This window comes from Vespula pensylvanica, chromosome 2 (assembly GCF_014466175.1).
Source record: "Vespula pensylvanica isolate Volc-1 chromosome 2, ASM1446617v1, whole genome shotgun sequence".
NCBI lineage: Eukaryota > Metazoa > Arthropoda > Insecta > Hymenoptera > Vespidae > Vespula > Vespula pensylvanica.
In genome coordinates, this window is record NC_057686.1 from 13,215,008 (window position 1) to 13,235,993 (window position 20,986).

At 43.1% G+C, this 20,986-nt stretch overlaps 2 protein-coding genes across 2 annotated transcripts in view; one reads left to right on the forward strand and one right to left on the reverse strand.

Annotated features, from left to right (window-relative positions):
• The window catches only part of LOC122626903, a 156,739-nt gene extending 144,957 nt beyond the window's left edge, over window positions 1-11,782 (reverse strand). The window contains exon 1 of the mRNA XM_043807477.1: window positions 11,325-11,782. The gene's annotated coding sequence lies outside the window, so the exon portion shown is untranslated. The remainder of the gene's footprint in view (window positions 1-11,324) is intronic.
• The window catches only part of LOC122626904 (autophagy-related protein 16), a 336,905-nt gene that overhangs the window by 280,192 nt on the left and 35,727 nt on the right, over window positions 1-20,986 (forward strand). The window lies entirely within an intron of this gene.

Sequence of the window (20,986 nt, forward strand, 5' to 3'; positions counted from 1 at the left end):
AGAAAGAGAAAGAGAAAAAGAGAGACGAGAACGACGAGAATTTTGCGTTAGTCCATAATTTCCGAGTTCCACGTTTATATTGGGTGGGTCAGGAGAAGACGAATGTTCCTTTGGCAAGGCAGCGCTCACCCCCTGCCCGAAAGCACTTTGATACGAACAGGGTAGAAGCAACGTAGAGAAGAAAGGGAGGAGAGTCCATTAGTGGAGCCATCTGAATATTTGCAAAACGCGCAAACCGAGCGCTCGTGCAGAGGTTAAAAAGATGTGTAATATACTGGCATCACTTCCACTCAGCGACTCGTTCTTTCTTTCTCCTTCGTTCTCTCTCTCTCTCTCTCTCTCTCTCTCTCTCTCTCTCTCTCTTTGAAACTGTCGTGAAGCTGTAGATTCAAGCAAGTACGACGTGGGAGTAACGGGACTGCTACCTGGTCAAGAGAGCCACTTAAAACTTTATCTCTCCCTCTTTGAAGGCATTCACTCCCGTTCCCTCTTCTCTCTCTCTCTCTCTCTCTCTCTCTTTCTTTCCTTCCCGCCCTCTCTCTCTTTTATCAGGCGCGCGCACGTTTATGCACACGCAGGATAATTCGACGTTCTCGGGATCGACGACGTCTATCTTTCTTCGTCATCGTAACGGCCGCGAGGCAAGAACTTCATCGTCCGCGTCGTACCAACGAAAAACTTGATTGCGAGGCGTTTAATAGGCCTTCAACGTTCTTGCAACGGATTGCACGCGATATCACGATGATACCGTACTCGTTCCGCTTGAAAGTATAGTTGCTGCATCTTGAACTCGTCAAATAGAAATCTTCGTTTCTTAAATCTCTTTATCAGACGGACGATGATCGATTATCTCCGATAAAAAGAAAAAAGAACTGAGGAATGAAGTTTTCAAAAAGAGGGTCACTCGTCGATTCGGGTCATTCGTAATGGAATTATGAATCATTCGTAATTGCGAGACGATAATTTGCCCTCTCGGGACATACGAGAAACAAAACTTGCAAATTATTGCTGACGTTTATGCTCGCGGAGAAAGATCGAAGAGAACTTTGCTAAACGGTTTCGTGTAGTCCCGGTGTAGTACACATATCTAGAGTTTTGTTTGTTCGCTATTAACCTCGTGGCTCCGTTATCGCCCGGTTTCACCTCGACCGAAAGTAAATCATACGGGTGGCGTCATCGTAGGTCAAATACTTCTTGCTCCCAACTTTTTCTTGGCCGATTAGAATGGCCGTTGCCATGGAAACGTTTAAGAGCTACGTAATTTTCTCATTGATTCATTTGAAAGTGTACGAAATCAGCCGGGATGATATGATTCGACTCAAAGAAGATCTCGATGCTTCTTCGACTGTTTTATTGCTTGCGAATCCAAGATGGAACACCAACCGAATCTATGAGGTCGTTAGTCACGCTTCTTGGATTTGTTCGACTCGTCGAAGCGAGGCTTTCTCCCTTCTTCTTTGCCTTGTTATCGTCCGACGGTAATTCGAGTGTCTTTAATTACGCGTCGGAAACCTGGAAACTGGCTTGATTGGATCGAAAATTCGCGTTCAAGGAACGGCTGCCGTTGAAAAGTCAACGATTAAGACTGCCAACGAGCAAAGCTTTTCGATGCGGAAGGAACAATTTAATTTGGTGATTTCAATTTACCATCCCCTTTCTTAGACCCGACAGGAAAATCAACCTACATAAATAAAATCCTACGATTGATATGATACTTGAAGATAATCTTTCCTAAAGAACACATAGTATCTTCTCGGATTATCCAAAATGCGAGCCGTTTCTGAACTCTATCCTCTCTTGTTATCCTTCCCAAGCGACTCATGTCTCCCGGAAGCGCCGGCTTACATCTCGAGGCATTTGGATCTTGTTCGTTCTTCCTGCCGCAGTGATTTGCAATCCGCACCATCGATACGAGCTTAACGAGAAAGAGTATATACACTTCTCCTGTTCGATCATAGTATACCAAACTTTTACGGAAGCTTACTTGACCAACAGCTTATCATCGTTAATATCGGCTATTTTCTAGAAATTTATCTATACTAATTGCATGCTATTGTTCGCTTAATATGCTTCTTAACTAGTATTCGCGATAAAAGTTGCGATGGGAAGGAACCTTTGTAGCGTTGAACGAGAGGTAACTGCTTCTAACGGCCGATAATGTTACGGATAACGATCGCACATTCGAGATCAATGGGTACTTTGACGATAGTTCGGCTTCGATAATTAACGTTTGCACGTAAATTTGAGGACGGTGGCGACGGGACGCCTTTACCTGACTGCAAAGCACAAAAGCGAGCGAGCGAGCGAGCGAGAGAGAGAGAGAGAGAGAGCTAGACAGAGAAGACGAGAGAGAGAGAGAGAGAGAGGAAGGTATTCGAATCGCGCACATTATGAAGCATCATGTCTGATCGAGGGACGGTAGCTACAGAAGCACGCGTCCTGCACCTGCTCGTACGTGTTCTCACGCTAACGAGCCTGTAATATTTACGTCATCTCCAATACGCGAAGGTTGTTCATAATCCTTGGTGCACCGGACGTATAATCGAGGGCGAGAGTCCCGTAACGAGCCGGTGGAGTTTACGCCTGCGGCCCGCGGAAACCGCTGTCTCCGTCTACTTCTTTTTCTCGTCGTTCTTATCTGAAATTCGTTTCGATTCCCTCAGAAATTCTGTATCTAATTTTCGTTACCTTCCCCTTCGAAATTCATTCCTTCGATCCTTTCCAAAAATCTAAATGTTTCTTGATGGAATCTAACGGAATTATATCTATTATAATTTCGATAAGAGTCGACTAAAAACGAAACGGGCACGAGAACGTTACGTCCCGTTATACGTTCTCCCCCAATCTCGAATCTTATCAGAATCCTTCCTCTTTCTGTTCGTCTCCGACCATTAGAGTCTATGCGCCTAGATACGTACATACGTTCACTCGCAATACAGTAACGACTAAAGATTTTTCTGTTCCTTCTCATAGCTTTAACCCATCGCGGAAGTCTGACGCGCGTGCTCTATCCGTTTCGCATTATTTTCGACGAATAAATTAAACGAATAAATTAAATCTCCCACGTTTCCTAATTGCTTGCTCCCACAGCCAAATATTCACCTTATCCTTCCTATTCGTTAACAAGGTGACGTCGTGTTTCCTCGATTCCGATCATCGAAGTTTCCGGTCATTGTTCCCTGGCTATTTATCACGATGAGCATGATCATCGTAGCATAAAATCCGTGTGGGAACGAGTTTTCGATGAAGAAATCTCTCTTTCTCTCTATCGTTCCTGCTATACCGATCTATTCCTATGACATAAGACGCCTTAACACATAATAAGACCTTAACAAAAACCTTCGTTTTAACGTTTCTTTGACCCGACCCAATTTATCCACTACGATCTTTTTCGGGACATGCGTCGAACCCAATCATTATCCTTCAGGTTTTCGAATGGATCCACTTTACTTTTTCATGGAAGCGATCGTTCCTAAAAACGTAATCACGACTCCGCCCTCTATACCTTTCCTCTCCTTTCATCTTCTTTTCTTTCTTTATTTCTATCAAATTTCAACGAAACTGCGTTCGTAACAAGTTCTCTTCTTGGCCCGGCCAGTCGAGTTTCAGCCTAAAGCGTATCTCTGGCGTGATCGCGAAAGAGATCCAAAAAGAAGGACTCCTTCTTCGTAGGGGTTCTACCTTCGCCGATTATGTCTTTAGGGGAGGAGAGAAAGAAGGGAAATGATCGTACTCGACGCTCATTCATTTACCATGGCGTCCTCTTGATCGTTCGTTCTTATCGAGCAGACCATTAATTCTTCCGCGAGTCCTATCCCAGTCAGATACACGCAGACATACAGAGACGTCGCGTACATGTTTCCCTTTCCTCTTTTCTTCTATCTGTCCATCTGTCTGTCCGTCTGTCCGTCCATACGTTCGTTCTTCCGTCTTTCTCCAAACCCACGCGCAACGCCGAGAATTGAGCGATACACCGAGTCTTTCTCAGTACTTTGCACCGTTAACTTCGCGAAGGTGGCTACAGAAAGAGAAAGAAAGAAAGAAAGAAAGAAAGAAAGGAAGACAGAAAGAAAGACAGAGAAAGAGAAAGAAAGAAGAGATCTTGCGATCCTTTCGCAACGGCCCACACGTGTCTCTTCGCGAGATCCTCCGTTTAACCAAGGACAAAAGAGATAAGAAGAAAAGAACAAAAAAGTGAAATAACACGAGAGTCGTAAATGCGAGAAAAACAAATGCTTCAGAAATACTTTCAAGGAACGAACGAAGGACAAATGCTCTTCAAACGAATAAACAAATTGATGAGACAATAACTTTATTTGCTAAATAAGTACGTACGTACATATTGTAAGAAGAAAATTTTAACTCGCAAGATTGGCATAAAATAAATCGATACGTATGTCTCGAATGGAATGTGATAATTTTTGAACGTCCATTTTGAACGATAAACGAGTTCGATGAGATCCTTTCAACTCGAATTCACGATGGATATACTCAAGGTTAACAATTATCGTGTTTCGTAAGGTTTTGTTACGTTTCAAGCGAAAGAAATGATCGAGCATATTTTTCTCTTTTTCTCTCTCACTCTCACTTTCTCACGAGCGTGCATTTTTGAATTAGTTCTATATTCTTTCGTTAACACGTTTACAAGAGGTATTTTCAATTTCATCTTTCATCGGATACTAAGATACGTTGTTACGCGACGAACAATAAATCCTATAAAATCTACTACATCGGATTGGACAAAGATGCCGCAGAATCCTGTTTTACCACGTTACAGCGAAACAAAGATCCCTTGACCCTGGTTGAGAGTAGTTAATGACCGATTACACGCTACTTTCTTCTTCGTTCTTCCTTCTCGATCTTGGCAGCTACAGTGACCACGAGCGTGCAATGTTTCTTTTCTCGAGGAACGGGAAACGCCTTTGGTGTTGATCGTGAAACCCTAGATACGATGATAGTTCCGTTTCTCTCGTGACATCCGCGATAAAATGTTTCAATTGGGAGACATAATATATTTTACTTTTCATTTGAACAATTCTTTTCCAATCGTAATGCTAATTGATCGATTAATTATTAATTGGAACGTCCACGTGGTAGAATTTTATTCTAATCTTTGGTGTATTTGAGTCACACTGAACTTGACTATTCTCGGTCGCTCGGCTAACGTGTTAAACGGATGTTCACCTCTTTGAGAGCGCATAATTTTTCGAGGGGAACCTAGGAAGAACGGTAAGAACGAAGGAAGAGGAGGAAGTCAGCCGGAAAGAAATGTACGAGTTGGAGTGAGAAGAAACGAACCAGATACGGTGACGAAAAAGGGAGATCGCGAGAGCACCGTTCGCGGACTTTCATGAGAGAAAGAGAGACAGAGAGAGAGAGAGAGAGAGAGAAACCAGACAAGACTTAGGTCGAACGGGTAGGTGTACCTAGGGGGCTATTAACCGTTCGCAAACAATGATCTTGAAGCGGAAGTGCTCTCCTCTCCGCCGCAACGTCTTATCAGAATTCCAGTCTAGCCGAGGACTCCCAGTAGAGGAAGGCCGAGAAAGAGAAAGGGCGATGCAAACGCTAAGAGGAAGAGGAAGAGGAAGGAACATGTTCTGCCTTCGAGGTAGAGTACAGTTTTCCAAAAAGTTTCCATAACTCTGACGGAATTATTTCTTCGATAAATTACTTCGGTTAGCTCGTTCTCCTCGCGACTGATATCACCGTGCGTTTATCACGAAAAAGAAAAAAGAAAAATGTTAAATAAAGAACGCAATAACGCAGCACGACGATATAAAATGTTGTTTCATATTTCGTTGGCTCGTGGAAGAAATTGGAGTCATAAAGTTTACGGTACATTATAATTAAATAAAAAAAGGAAAAAGTGAAAGAGAAAGAGAGAGAGAGAGAGAGAGAGAGAGAGAGAAAGAGAAGAATTGATGCTAGAACGCAGCCAGCGTCGTGCGTTAGCGTAAATTAATATCACCCCGTCGTAATTACCAGCCACCGCGTGCGCTTTAACGGACCACTAAACGCGATCGTGCGTTTTGGTGCGGACAAAATAGCCCGTGGTTAGAATGCGCTCGTGAAAGAGAGTGAGAAAGAGAGAGAGAGAGAGAGAGAGAGAGAGAGAGAGAGAGAGAGAAAGAGAAAGGATACAACTAAAAAAAAAAAAGAACGGTGTGAGAAATAACGCGGAAGCTGTAACTTCTCGTCGTAAAGCTATGCTAGACGCCTCGCGGATATCATCCTAGAGACAAAAAAAAATTATTGAAGAGAGCAAATTCTGAGGCAATCGAGATGCGCACGCACGCGTCCGACAAGTAGCACGAAATTCAAATATATAGAATAATCCAGGATAAAGAACGAGGACAAAACGTGATTCGATCTGTTACTTTCTCACGCTATAATGAGAAGCTTTCCTACACGATTACGATCGTATTGCAGGAGTAGAGCAGGTTTTACGATTTCTCGGGAAACTCGAAGGAAAATAGTCGGAATGGATGGACGGACATTCTGTTCGAAGAGAAAGAAAAAGAAGCACTTGTATTTTTTCCAACTCCATTTAGAAGTGTTCTTACGATTTGTCGTTAATCGCATGAGTTTTCAGCGACGAGCCGGTACTCGTTCGAGCACGCAACTCGTTCTTGCGTTCCCGTTATAAAACGTACACACTGACGCACACCGTTCTCTGATACCTTCCTCTCTTCCCTCCTTGAAAGAGGTAGGTATATCAAGCCGGTGCAAAGGGTGAAGCAGAAGAAACTCGTGCTTCCGTCCTATCTCAGCTTCTTTAGGTTTAATTATTTAACGGCTACGCCTCTCTCTCTACTTTGTTATTTTCTATTTCCGTTCTCTTTTTTTGTTGTATGTATTTATGAACGAGAAAAGGTAGATGTATATGTGTGTGTGTGTGTGTGTGTGTAAAGATAAGAAAAATAAGATGATATCTCACGATTACTTTTCGATAATGAAAATTTCTTAATTCGTCGTCATTTTTAATAATTTCAACGAAACAGACGAAAATGATACGTCGTGAGATATATGTTGATATAGGTAAATCATAGCACCTGCAACGCTTCGGGCGTCTACCCGGAAACAATCGCGGAAACGATGGCTTCCTCGTTGCTCGCGTCGAATTAAAAAAAACGGTACACGTTTCACGCATGAAGCGACGCGCTTGTACGTCGAATGGAAAGTGGTGGTGGAAGAAGAAGAGGAGAAGGAAGAAGATGAAAAAGAAGAAGAAGAAGAAGAAAAAGAAAAAAAAAGAAATCGATGAAGGAAAAAGGCATCGTCGTATCGTCTTCGTCGCGACATTCGCATTACGGCTCCTCCAAGTCCTTTTAAAATTGATTCGATAATTGAGTCGCATCTAACGTTCCCTCTTCAATTTCTCTCTGTGAATCTCTCTCTCTCTCTCTCTCTCTCTCTCTCTCTCTCTCTCTCTTTTCTCGTAGTACATACGCGATGTGCACGTTCGCGCGTTCGAAGTTCCTGGACGTTTGTAAACGCTAGCCCTCGAGGTAATGCCTTCCCTCGAATGCAGCCGCGTACCCTTTGTGTGCTAATATCGTGTAAGCACGTCTATGTCCTAGCGGACTTATGAAAATACAAACTGTTCTGTTCGCGCGGCCGGTCTTCTTACCAAGGACCGAACGATGGTGGTTCTCATACTTCGAGTCTAAATCGCGAAAATAAAAGAAGATGGGGGAAGGAAGAGAAAATACGTAAAGCTTGGGAAAAGATAAATTCAAAATCAACAGGAGGGATTTCTTGAAAAAGTAGCAATTGTAAAAATTCTTCTTCCTTCATAGATGGATCGTCTTGTTGCAAAAGCGAGATAGAGGATGAGAATAAGAAGAAGAAGCGGTAACAACGAAGCAGATATATAGGACACGCCGGAAGAATTCGTTTTATAAAGCTGACGTCCTACACCGCATCTTTTCCCGTACACTATCGATATCGAATGCCCATCGAGGTCGTCCTCTTTTATCTGCACTGGCCAGGACCGTCGACGTTCGCTCGATCGGTTTGCTAGATTACCGTCCGAGCAACGCGTTACACGAGAGCACGTCTCTTCTCCTCCTCCTCTTCCTCTTCTTCCTCCTCCTCCTCCTCCTCCTCCTCCTCCTCCTCCTCTTTCCTTCCCCGTCTTTCTCCTTCCCTGTATATCGCGTCGATCGTGTATCGTCGACGATGCATAACGCAATAATTTACGAGCAACGCGTTCGCAAGCTGGACATAACACAACGTAGTACCCACGCTGCTAGGGGCCCGCTTGACAGGCGTATATCGTTCGACTTTCTAATTGACACGTTAATTTCCCACTCGTAGATCGCGATCTTAATCGAACCACTGTGCACAGGCGTCGTAGAAAAAATCTAAAATAAGGGAAGAGGTAAAAGGTAGTCCTTAATCAGGCCCATGGCGAGGAGAAGCTCGAGGGTTGTGCTTCTGCTATATTGCTTCCTCTTGCCACTCGATACGCGGCCCTGAGCAATTAATATCGTCCCTCGTAATATCTATCTTAGCGTTCTCTCTCGTACGAGGAAGTAAAAGTAGAAAAGTAGAAGAAAAAGAAAAGCTTTTCTAGGAAAGGCTATTCTTACGGTGTAAAAGATTTCCTGTGGATAAGAGAATACACGTTTCTCGTTCCTATTCTTCCTATTTCTCCTTCTTCTCCTCCTCCTCTTTCACTACATCCTCTTCCTTCTCTCTTCGGAATATCGTTGATACTAGTTGACTCTCGTGCGAGTTCTATGAGAAGTCGTTCCTTGCAAGAAACTATTTCGATTATTCAAGAGCAACGAAGGAGTTGGCTATTCGCAGACTGGTAGAATATTTCGTCGCTAACTTGGACAGGCTGTTAACCATCACGTTAATATATTCTCCCATGACGGTAAAACTTTATCGGTAATCCTTCGCGAAGACGCGCATGGATGTGCACAGACGAAGAGAGGAAGAAGAAGAAGGTAGTTGGGTAGGTAGGTAGGTGCCTTCCGGAAGAACACGAACCTACTATCCGGCTCGTTGAGTTTTTAGCCGGCACTCGATTAACGTTAACGTCGAAGACTTTGCAGAGACACGTCGACAGCGAAAGGCTGCCGCCTTCGTCTCTACCCGGTCAAGGACGATAAGATTGATTTACTCACGTTCGCTTCAACTTCCTCCTAGGGTTTATCCAAGGACCTTAAGTAATCAATATCGTACGAAAACGGTAGTAAAGCTCTCGGTAGAGGGGTAAGAATCTCATTACCCTTCGCTGCTAAAGCCATTGTGCCGTCGAACTTCATTATCCGGACTAATTATTTCAAAGTTAGTCGAACAGTTCGCCACAATGTAATGGCTAAGGAAACAGTCTTAGTACCTTTGGTAAAGAGAAACGAGGAGAAGGAGTAAAGAGAAGATAGAACGAGTGAAACGGATGGAAATGGATATATCTTGGAGAAGGAGACAGACCGAGACACGAAGGAACCACGAAGGGAGAACGCCGAGCGAAGAACATAATATCGCTGAGTGCGAGGCTCTCCCTGCTTTTGTTGCCATTCATTAAGGTAATTACAGGAACCGATTTTCCCGCGAATGCCTCGATGCAAGGAAGAATTGAATACCGCGCTGCGCATACCATTCCCTGCGTTCTCGTTCGACCTTTATTACACTTTCCTCCACTCCTCTTTCTGTTATGACGATTCGGTCGAAACTTTGACACGACTATCTCGAGTAGCTGCATAAAGTCGGTAGTATCGAAGTCCCGTTATCAATCGACGGGAGAACATATACGGGAGAGAATTAGAGAAAGATGGAAAACGATCGGTGATTACAGTTAACCGAGCACGGAATTTCTCTCTCGACTGTAATTAAGAATTTAATTGAGTGGACGATCGAGAAACATGAGGATCCTACTCTACTTTGCGATAAACGAGAGCATTCATACGAGTTGGCCTCGTAAACGGTCATACCGAACGACCCTCTCGAAAGATCATAAGCGATCGATCGTAACGCGAGGGAGGATTTTCCGTAGCGTGTACGCGCGTTAAAATCGTGAAGCCACACCGATACACCTGCTTGCTTTTCACACGCGAACGTTGCATCGAGACGCAACGGATTCGTTAGCTCGGAGGTATAAAGACCGGAAAAACAACGGTTTTACAGATCTCACACATCCGTCTCTTCCTATTCTTCTTCATTACGTGTTATCTCCAACTCGTTTTCCTTGCACTATAAACCGTTCTCGAACGCAACCGTTTCCACGTGCGCCTAGAGAAATGATTTACTTTTATTTTTTCTTCCAATTTTCAAGGATCGCGATCTTGATAGATCGATATTCCAACTCTCTCTCTCTCTCTCTCTCTGCACGCCTAAGTTTCGATCGATCGTATATGATGTCGCACGGAAGCATGCCAACAAAGATCCGTATTTGTCTGGGAAGGGTACGTGCTCTCGTTCACGGAATCGTCGAGATGGAAAATTGTTTTTCCGACGAACCGTAGTAGCTTCGCGTAACACGTACACACGTACGGCGTGCGATGGTAGGTGCGTGGTTATAAACCGTCGCGGATGGAACTTCATCGATTTAATCGGAAAATATAACGGACGTCGGACGTATAAATTCGCGGGCCAACGCGGTTCGCGCACGTCGTCCGGTATTCGGCGAAACGTGAAAACCCGAAATGGAAAAAATTTCAGAGCTGGAGATGGAACGAACCTAGAATCGACGTTATCTATCCAGGAATACGTGTGAAGGACAAAGGAGGAAGAGTTGGATGTCGGCAACGATCGGAATTTTCCATTTAATTGGGAACGAAAAAAAAAAGAAACGAGAAGGAAAAGAAAAAGAACGATCTCTTCTTTCGATCGAAAAAGATTTCGAATTTTCTCTCTTGGAAAGATCTGCATGCGCGAGATCCATCTTCGAAGGATCGAGAAGAGGGCCGAGGGAACGAGAGGAGGATCTCGCGTCATTCCTAACTCCAAAAGGAGCTCTTAAAGGCGCGACCCGACGACAGGTAAGAGAAGTCGACGACTCTCCGCGAGGATCTTCGGCTCCGATCGCGATCAAAGGAACGCAAAGGGAAAGCAAAGAAGAGGAAGAAGCGAGTCTTCGCGTCTCACGATCAAAATCGATCTTCTCTTCCCATCTCACCTGTCCCACTTTGACGAAGCGTGTAACGAAATTGAAATCCCGATTGGAGGAAATCTTTCGAGCCTGGAGAAACCGATTAGAAATCGTCGAGGTAAACCGAATCACGAAGGGACGTTTTTTCCTTCGATCGTACCACTTTTCTCCTATCTTTTCTTTTTCATTATTTTTTTTGCTTCACAAATTTTCCACCTACCTCTTTTAAATCTTCTCGGCTAGTGGCTCCTGTAGAATCTCCACCAAGATACAAGAGGGTGAGCTCGCAGGGAGGGTTGACGGCAAGAGCCGAGAAGAAATAGTGGTAGTAGTCGTAGAAGAGGAAACCGTAGACGGGTCCCGCACGCAGAAGAAGGCGAAGAAGGAGAAGACGTCGAGGAAGTAGAAGAAGCAATAGCAGTGGCAACAGCAGCAACAACAGCAACGGCAGCACTCCGGGAGGCCGCCCTCTCTCTCTCTCTCTCTCTGTCTCTCTTTCTCTCTTTCTCTCCGTCCTTCTCTTTCTCTCTTTCTCGCGTGCCCTTGGACTTGAGCCCCGTTCACGGCCACAACCAACACAGAAATGCTGGGATTGCAAGGCGTGCGGCCACTTTTCCTGCCGGTATCCACCAGGTGGGGGGATGTGCCCGGTTGCTGTTGGCAGGTGGAATGCTCAACATCACCGCAACGTACTCACGAATTATTAGTGCGACGGGACGTCCTATGGAAGGGGGAGGCGAATGGTGGTGATGCTGCCTGCTGCTGCTGCTGCTGGTGGTGGTGATGCCATCGCCGTTGGTGGTGGTGGAGGTGGCGGTGGAGGTGGAGAAGAAGAAGAAGAAGAAGAAGAAGAAGAAGACGAAAGAGCCAATTGGAAGGGGGAAAGAGCGCGAGGAGAAACGAAGAAAGAGCATCGCGAAAGATGTGAAAGAGAAAGAGAAAGAGAAAGAGAGAGAGATAGAGAAAGAGAAAGAGAGAGAGAGAGAGTCTAGGGTGGAAGAGAAGGGGCAAGGTACGACGGACGATTCGGCCGATCTCCACTGTGCGATTTCAAGTACGTTCACCGGTTTGCTGTGCGCTTGCGAGCTACGACTCACGATACGACTTTGCTTCCGCGCTTTCGCGGGATAAGAGCCCCATGGATTTCTGACCTCCGGCCGAGGCTCCTCTCGCAAATTGAGCGCAGAATTCTCCTATATGTAATACACGAAATAAGATCGTCCGCACTCATTTTCCGTCGGAATCGAATCTGGTCGACGTTTATGTTATATATATATATATTTTTTTGTCTACATATATACTATTTACATATTCGTATTTATCTCTAACGATGAAACGTAGCTAATGGAATCTTTTATTTTTCGATGCTTACAGAGACAAATTTATTCCTTTGTTCCTTTATTTTTCTAACGAGATATACATATAGATCGTGAGAAGTGTTTTACCGTGACACAAAAAACAAAGAACGGGCAAAGTCTTACTGAAAGTCTTAGAGAGAGAAAGAGAGAGAGAGAGAGAGAGAGAGAGAGAGAGAGAGAGAGAGAGAGAGAGAGAGAGAGAGAGAGATTGGAATCGATGCAACAAAATAGTTTAATAAACTGTTGTTCGTAACTACGATCCCGTTCTTCAAGTAGTAGCCGGCTCGCGGGACGTTAAAACGTATCGTAAATTTCAAGGCCGCTTTACTCGGAGTTACCGCTACTCGAAGCGACGTCGTCGTTTTCACGATCGCCGATCTTGTGAGAGTCTTCTTACGAAGAGCGAAAAGAAAGAAAGAAAGAGAGAGAGAGAAAGAAAGAAAGAGAGAGAGAAAGAGAGAGAGAAAGAGAGAGAAAGAAAGAGAAGAAGAGAGAAGGAGCTTTTCCTCGCGCGCATCCACGCGCGTGAGTCACGCTTGCGAGAACGCGACGTCGTTAATCCTCTAAGTTATTGTAACCAGGAGAGGACGACTCGTGTGTACGGTCGACTCGTTTCAATGCTTGATAGTCGTCGACGGAAGAAGAAGAAGAAGAAGAGATGAGACGAGACGAGTGGAGTTATGTGCGATGCTATAACGCCGTTTCTCTTTTTTCTCTTCTCTTTTCTTCTCTTCCCTTCTCTTCTCTTCTCTTCTCTTCTCTTCTATTCTCTTCTATTCTATTCTATTCTATTCTATTCTATTCCATTCTATTCTATTTTTCCTCGTTCCATCAACTACGATAGTTACTCTTCCTCGTCGTAGCAAATCTCAAGAAAATTTTCGAGACAACTCGATCGGATCCCGATAAAGACCTCGTGCTCGTTCGATCTCGTAAAAATTATGAAAATCCGCTCGCAAACCTTCCGCGCAGCCGTCCACTAACGGAACTAGTCTCGAGATCGAGCCTAACGAGAGCTTTTCCTTTTGTGATCGGACGAGAGGTTACCGTTCTCGAAGAACCAGATAGATCGATAGTTTCGCCGTCGATTCGACACGTTCGAATAATTCTACGTGCGTTCCGCAAATTTTGACCACTTCTCTGCTTTATGGAAGACCCAGAAAGATCGATGTCGGCGTAATAAAATCGAATGAAATACGTTTCAGATAAACCTCTTAAAATTTCTCCAAAGGAGAATCAGTGAATCAGAAAATACGATAATAATTTTATACCCGCGTAAATTGATAATAAATCATCGATCGACGAACGAGGGGTAATTGCCATCGAGGGATTAATTTTACGCGTTCGAAAATCTCTTTGATTTCTAATCGAGTGTGGGGCTTCGTTGATCGAAAGCATAATTAGTGTTGGTCGGTGAGCTAATAACGAGATACGTGACTTACGATAGTTTTATAATGAAATCGGTATGTAAGTAATTGTAAGATTAAATCAAATGAGAAGGAACGATTTAATGAGCACTTCGTAGTTCGATAAATGATACAATAATAACGTGCAGATACGTACTTCTTATTCATCGAGAGAGTCTTCTCCAACCTCGATGTCGTAGATCGTTCTAACTCTAAAAATTATAATAACGTTGAACAGATGTTACGTAATACTTTGCAAACGTTTAGTTGCTATCTTTCAACGGATAGTTCTATCAAGGGAGAGGTTTGAAAGCCACCCAAATTGCTATTTAATATTGATTACCCCACGTAGCTTCATTCGAATGAATGAGCTCGCATACGTTTGCCTTGTATATGCACGCTATATACAGAGGATGTATGTACGTCCGAAACGGGAACACGTTGGAATCACCAGTAGTGCGTTTCGCGTATAATATAATATAACGATCTGCAAGTTAATTTTGTAGCTGTGCGTGAGGTACGTTGTGTAATTTGCAACACGATGCGTCGTCAATAAACGATTTCTCTCTCTCTCTCTCTCTCTCTCTCTCTCTCTCTCTCTCTTCCTCTTTCTGTTTCCTTCTTTCAATGATAACACGCATTTTGGTTTACGGCGATTAAAGTACCAGAACTGTTTACCTATTTCGAACGATCCGTATCATTAGGCACCTTCCAACGATGTCGTTATACTTGTTGTGGGTGTTGATACTGCAACGAAGAAATAAACTTTAATGATGACAAATGCAGTTTCGATCGTCAAAGTCGTAAACTTTGTCGCGTTCTTGTTGATGACTGTATGTACACTCGTAACGACAAAATGTGCGTATCTTTCGGTCAAACGATCGTACATACGTATATAAAATCGAGAAATGTAAACGAGTTCGACTTGCCGATCGAGTCTCTTCGTTTTCTATATAACGTCATAGTTGCAGCGAGAACAAACGAGAACAACAATGCATTCTGGCGATCATGATCGTCGAACGGTAGTTGAAAAGATCGAGAGAGAACAAGAGAGATATACGAAATACATATAACTTGTGTAAACGCTAACAACCGAATGATTCCCTTTTATAGAACCATGAACTTCAATACAAAGGTCGTGTATATATGAGTATACCTTTGTATATATGACTATTTACAAATGTTCGCTTGAGGTCAAACGAACCAAAGGACGATTGATTGTGTTCTATATAATAATATCTCATTTCTATGGAACGTAATACAATATATACATATAACGTAGTACAACATAACGATAATAATAAAATGATTATAAAATAATCCTGTTTGATGTAATAATAACGGATGTTAAGAAAATTGAAAGCATTGAATATGTGTACGAAAGAGGAGGAATAATACTAGAAAGTATAAGATAACAATAAAAATTCGAGTTAAGCTCGAGTTTTTACTTTATTGTTACTAGTTTACGAGCAGAATGTCAGACGAAATACGAGGTAGCATTGGGACGATGAAGAGAGGTGCATCCGTGTCTCGTTTACTTAACCCGACATAAACGAGGGGACGCGTGTAAACATGGAGAGCCCAAGGAAAAAGATTTTCCAGCATTCCGAGCTCGTTTCCTGTTCGGTGACGCGTAAAGCATCGCTCGAAATCACTCAAAGTTAATCGACCGATCGAAAAACAAATGTTGACGCGACTACGAAATAGTGAGAAGTTTATAAAATCATTAAGTCCAAACAGCTTTCCTGTTTTCAATTAGTTCGTGCTGGACACACAAAGAGATCGTTCTATTTGTATATATATATGTATGTGTGTGTGTGTGTATGTGAATTCTATCGCTTTGGCGTGCTGGACGGAATTCGAACGTAGTCGTTTCGAATTGTCCATTGGTTTTGTCTTCGTATTTCCCGGCATCGATTTTTTAGTTTGTTAAATACACTGATCGCGAACGAACGTATACAATAACCTATGACGAACGTGGAACAGACGTCTCTCTCTCTCTCTCTCTCTCTCTCTCTCGTTCTCTCTCCCTCACTCTTTGTCTATCTCTACGTCCCTACGGTGATGCATTGGAACGATAGGTAGATCAATTTCAAATCATCAAGTTCGTTTAATTTTCTAATCACATGCCATTCCTAGGATTCCCATGTTACTCTTGAGCCAACGCTAAACTAGCGGCATGCTCGTTTACTCGATTAGCAAGTTTAGCAATCTAATTATATTCAGCCCATCTCCTCGTGTGCATATGTTGCGTATATATATATGTACAATATATTCGAAACTATTTTAATCGAGGGTAACAAGGACGAGCGTTTAACTCACTTTTTGTCGAGTGATCGTAAGTAGTCTTTATCTCTCGGACGTATAATAAACGATTTAATGCTTTTGTGCAAATTCTTAATGTGCCTCAAGTTTTTCGTCCGTTCGACTAATTAAAACGTTCGAAAGTGGAAAAAAGGATATACTGTGGCGGCCGCACGCGACGCATCCTTACTACTAACCTTTGGTATATACGAGTTTATGACTAATTACAGCGTTTACTGGTACTCTCAATAAATTACTCAAATATCGTCGGTAGACTTTACGATAGTTGAAAAGCGATAAATGTTCAAGTTACGTTACGGAAATTGGTCTAGATAGACAAATGCGTGATATTCGTTTTTGAGTTAGTTACGAGAAGTAGATGTCTGATCTAGGGAAAGATTTCAGACCGCTTGGTTAGCAACGTGTCGTAAGTAAAAAACAAGACCTTCGTCTTTTTCTTTTTTTTCTCCCCTCTATCCTTCTACTCAAGTGCTTCCTATGTCCGGAGAAGAAACGATCTTTAATGGGCTTTGACTGACTCTCTCTCTCTTTTTCTCTCTCTCTCTCTATCTATCTATCTTCCCTCTTTCTCTCGAGGAGACCGGTCGCTACTTGCGGCCTAATTGACTCTGTTTGTAATCCTGCTTATGGATCTTTATGAAAGGGAAGGTTTACAGGCGCGACATAAACTCGTATCCTCTTGGCATCCATCAAGCGAGAGACCGCGCCAGCTAAAGACCTCATCAGTTCCAGCGACTGCAAACACGGTGTCCTCGTGATAAGCTTGTCGAGTGAAAAGAGAGATGGAGAAGGGATAGGAGGGACAAAGGGAAGACTCAACGTCTTCGCAAAAATCCACATAACTCTTGAGAAGGGAATAAGAAAAGAGACTCTCCCCACTTCGTCGCAACATCTTCCCTTGCTTGGCACTTTTCACAAGATCTTATCTGATCGTCATTGGATTTATCTAACCATCGAGAAGGTTACGCAGGGAGAATACGCACGCGAGTATAACGACCGTAAAAGGTCTATTTTCGACGAAATCAAATGTGCCTATTCAGGCGGGACTCTGACTCGAAAGTTAACTGATTTTTCTCGAGAATTTTCTTCAGCGTTTTCGCCTCTTCGTTATAAAATTATGCGCGATAGTTTTATTTCTACGTTATTCGCGAGAATCCAAAACTTGCAGATATTCCTAAGGAATTTGTGCTTAATCTGATACACCTCAAAATCTTTGATAATAGATAAACAAAATGTCGGAGATAGTACGAATTCTTCCTTCTTTTTTCTTTTCTTTTACTCTTTCTTTTTTTTTCTTTTTTTTTTTTCTTTGCTTGAAAATACATCAGAGAACGCGTAAGAATCTTTAACTCGAGCACGGGGAAAGTAAGAAAAAGGAAGAATATATATCTGAAAATGTGAAATTAAAAATGATACGCTTTTGAGACCTCGATAGCGAATTCTCTTTTCCTACGTCTATGAGAAGGAAATAGCGACAAGTTCTCGTTCCTTCGCGCTACATCGTATATCGTTGTTTATCATCGTCCGCTTTATTAATTAGTTTCCAGCCGTCATTAAGGAGCGCCAGGAGAAGACGAGACGTGCCAAGCAAATTCGTGTTCGTTCCTTCTCTCTCAGCGCGACACACGCACGCGATGAACGCGCGAGAATTCCACGTGGGGTGCCATCGAAGTGGTGGTGGTATTCCTGTTCTTGGTGCTAGTAGAAGACGAGGATTTATGTATAAGTTTCCTCTGGCCCCTCCCTCGCGCGTACGAGCCAAAGTAGCAGTGTATCCGGAGTATAATGAATCCGAGCGCGATAATCCGAGCGAAACTTCGCCTCACGAAGGTGCTTTTCCTTCCTTGGGAAACTTCTTCGGCGGACGCGGACAAATGCGAACAAATAATTATTGCAGCGAGACGCGAAAGCGAATGTCGCTTGAGGTGGGTAATGTCCAAAATGTCCGTAGAACATATTAATTATAACTTTTCGCGAGAGTAAAAAGGAAGCCTGTAAAGCGTGTTGGATGAGAGAGAGAGAGAGAGAGAGAGAGAGAGAGAGAGAGAGAGAGAGAGAGAGAGAGAGAAAGAGAGAGAGAAGCAGTCATAAATCTGAAAAGGAAGATGTCTAATGCAAATATCGGACTACCGTTTCTTGACACGATCGTTCGTTGTCACGTGCGTTGCCGTAACAACTGCCTGCTGTTACAAGCGGAATAATGACAAATCAATTTCTCGACAAAAGTTTGCCGGTCGATGATCGGCCATCCCCACTATGAACGTTCTTCTCGTCGACGATAAACCTCTGTCCACTTCCTTTTTTATTCTATTTAGATCTTTCGTATTTTCTCTCTTTCTGTCTCTCTCTCTCTCTCTCTCTCTCGCTCTCTAGTTTTTTCTCTTTTTATGGTGCTACAACGCGTCACTCTGAGATCGCCCACGCCTTTACGCCGTCGACGTTGATATCGAAACAAATTATACTCCGCTCTCGTACAGTCCGCGATCGAATCGATGACCCAGCGGATTTTCATCATGATTTTCGCATCCGGATGACACGCGAGATCGTTCGAACGATACGATCATTGCGAATGTTCTCGCGTTAAAAAGTAAAAGGGAGCTCTCGACGGGAGAGATAATATCGCGAGTTTAAAGGTTGACGAAAGAGCGATCGAGTTCTTGCCGAGTTTTAAACGTTCGATTTAGAAGCGGACTGTACGTTCGACGCAAAGACAGGCTTGATGCATGGGCCCGGTACGAACCGGGACCGAGTCTCTCCTTTTTTTCCTAGTCTCTGCGGAAAAGCTGATCTTGTAAGAAGTTAGCTTATGAGAGCGTATTAGAAATTCTAAGGCGTACCTGCTACCACGAGATTGGTCGCAATCACTGGGAGTGTCTCAACCGTGCGCCAATTTATTAAGTGCATCTTCATTAGGATTAGTTCATTACTTCATATTCTATTTGTTCTCGAATCTCGTTCTTCTGCGATATTTTTTCATTTTTCGCTCGAACCTAGTATGCGAATGGAAATACACGGATAATACTAAAAATAACTCAAATCTGACTCGGACTTTGCAAGCCGACAAACGAGTTATGCATCGCGCGTTCTCCTCTTCGTACGCTCCTACCGTGAACAAGAACGACTATGGATTCTACGTGTTTCTCCCGTCCCTTTGTTCTCTCTGCCTCGTGAATTTTGGATACGTTTATCTTCGCTCTCGATCGCACGCTCGCCAGCCGATCGGGTGTCACGATAAACTAAATATAATAATCGTATCCCGATTATCTCGATATACCAGCCGTAACAGAGCTACGATCTCGAGTATTAGAATAAGAAGTTACGGTAGGTAGTCTGGCCGAGACTATCTATCTGCTAGAAACGTTTCTCTTAAACACGGTACATCAATACCACTCTCTTTCTCATACTACCTTCGAATGTTTCACGAGCACTCTCGTGTTTTCATGATAACGAGACGATGGGAAATCTTGTTATTTACTTGCGTTTCGTAATAATTTAGTTATCGAGCCAGAGAAACAAATAATTTCCGCGCGAACGAGTCATCTCCATTTCCATCGTGGAATCTTTTTTTAATAGAACCTCGACTATCGATGCGTATATCGCACGTGAAGTAAAAACGAAAATAATCGTCGCCCGTCGAATATGAAAAACTCGTATATGTCCATACAACCGTACGTACAACGAGATGGTTTTTTCCAATTGCCCGTCAATTTATTCCGCATGCCCTCAATTATCAATATGCCGCGTCGACGTTATACACGGAAAACCAACGAATTCGAACTAGCGAAACACGAGACTTTCAACTCTGATAATATCTCGATTAGAAGAAGAGCATTTGTCGGAATTGCGAACGAGATCGATCACTCGCAATTCGCTTTTAACGATTAAGCCGACGTCTTCTTCCTTTATTCCTTTTTTTTTCTTCCTTTTCTTCATTTTCTATTCGTCCCCGTTCGTGTTGCTTTACGATATCATCCATTATTCAAAAGGTCTGAAATACTACGTACCGATAATACGGTCAGTTGTAACAATTAGCTATTATTACGATTATTGGTACAATATCTCTCATTTAGCGATCCGCATAGAATGATAGAACGACGACATAATACATGTTCGCGAATTAGAGTTAATTACAGTGGCTTGTGATTATACTTCGTTCATTCCAAGAGGATAGATTACTCTCAAAAGAGCTTTGTTCGGAATCTCGATAGGCACTGTTAATAACTAACAGAAGTCTACTTGTGATTGTCCCTTTAAACCAACGATATCATTGGGAAATAGAATGTCATTTGTACTTTGACATTGTACGAAAAGATTTACGTATTAATTAATAGATATTATATTATCGTTGTAACAAATGAAGTTTCAATCTTAACAAAGATACTCATTTTACATCCTATTACCTATATATCGTCTCTTGACCGAAAGCGGAAAAAACGTTAACCATTTACGGGCTAGCCGGTTCTCGGTCCTTTACTTCGAAAAAGAAAGAGAAAAATAAGAGGCTGCTCGTACCTTCTGGCCGCCGTTTGGAATTCGAAGGAGAACCGAGCGGCTTTTAAAGAAGCGGACTGGTTTTGGTGGACAAAAGCGGTTGTGGGTGACGTAAGAAGCCCAACATAACGGCACGCGGCGAGTCACGCTAACACTATTGACCCCCATTCGGTGGACCACCGAATCGTTACACGAGCAATTTCTTTGAGGAACTCAAGGGAGCTTGCAACGGAACGCATTCCAAGCAACGTGGAAAGAGAGAGAGAGAGAGAGAGAGAGAGAGAGAGAGAGAGAGAGAGAGA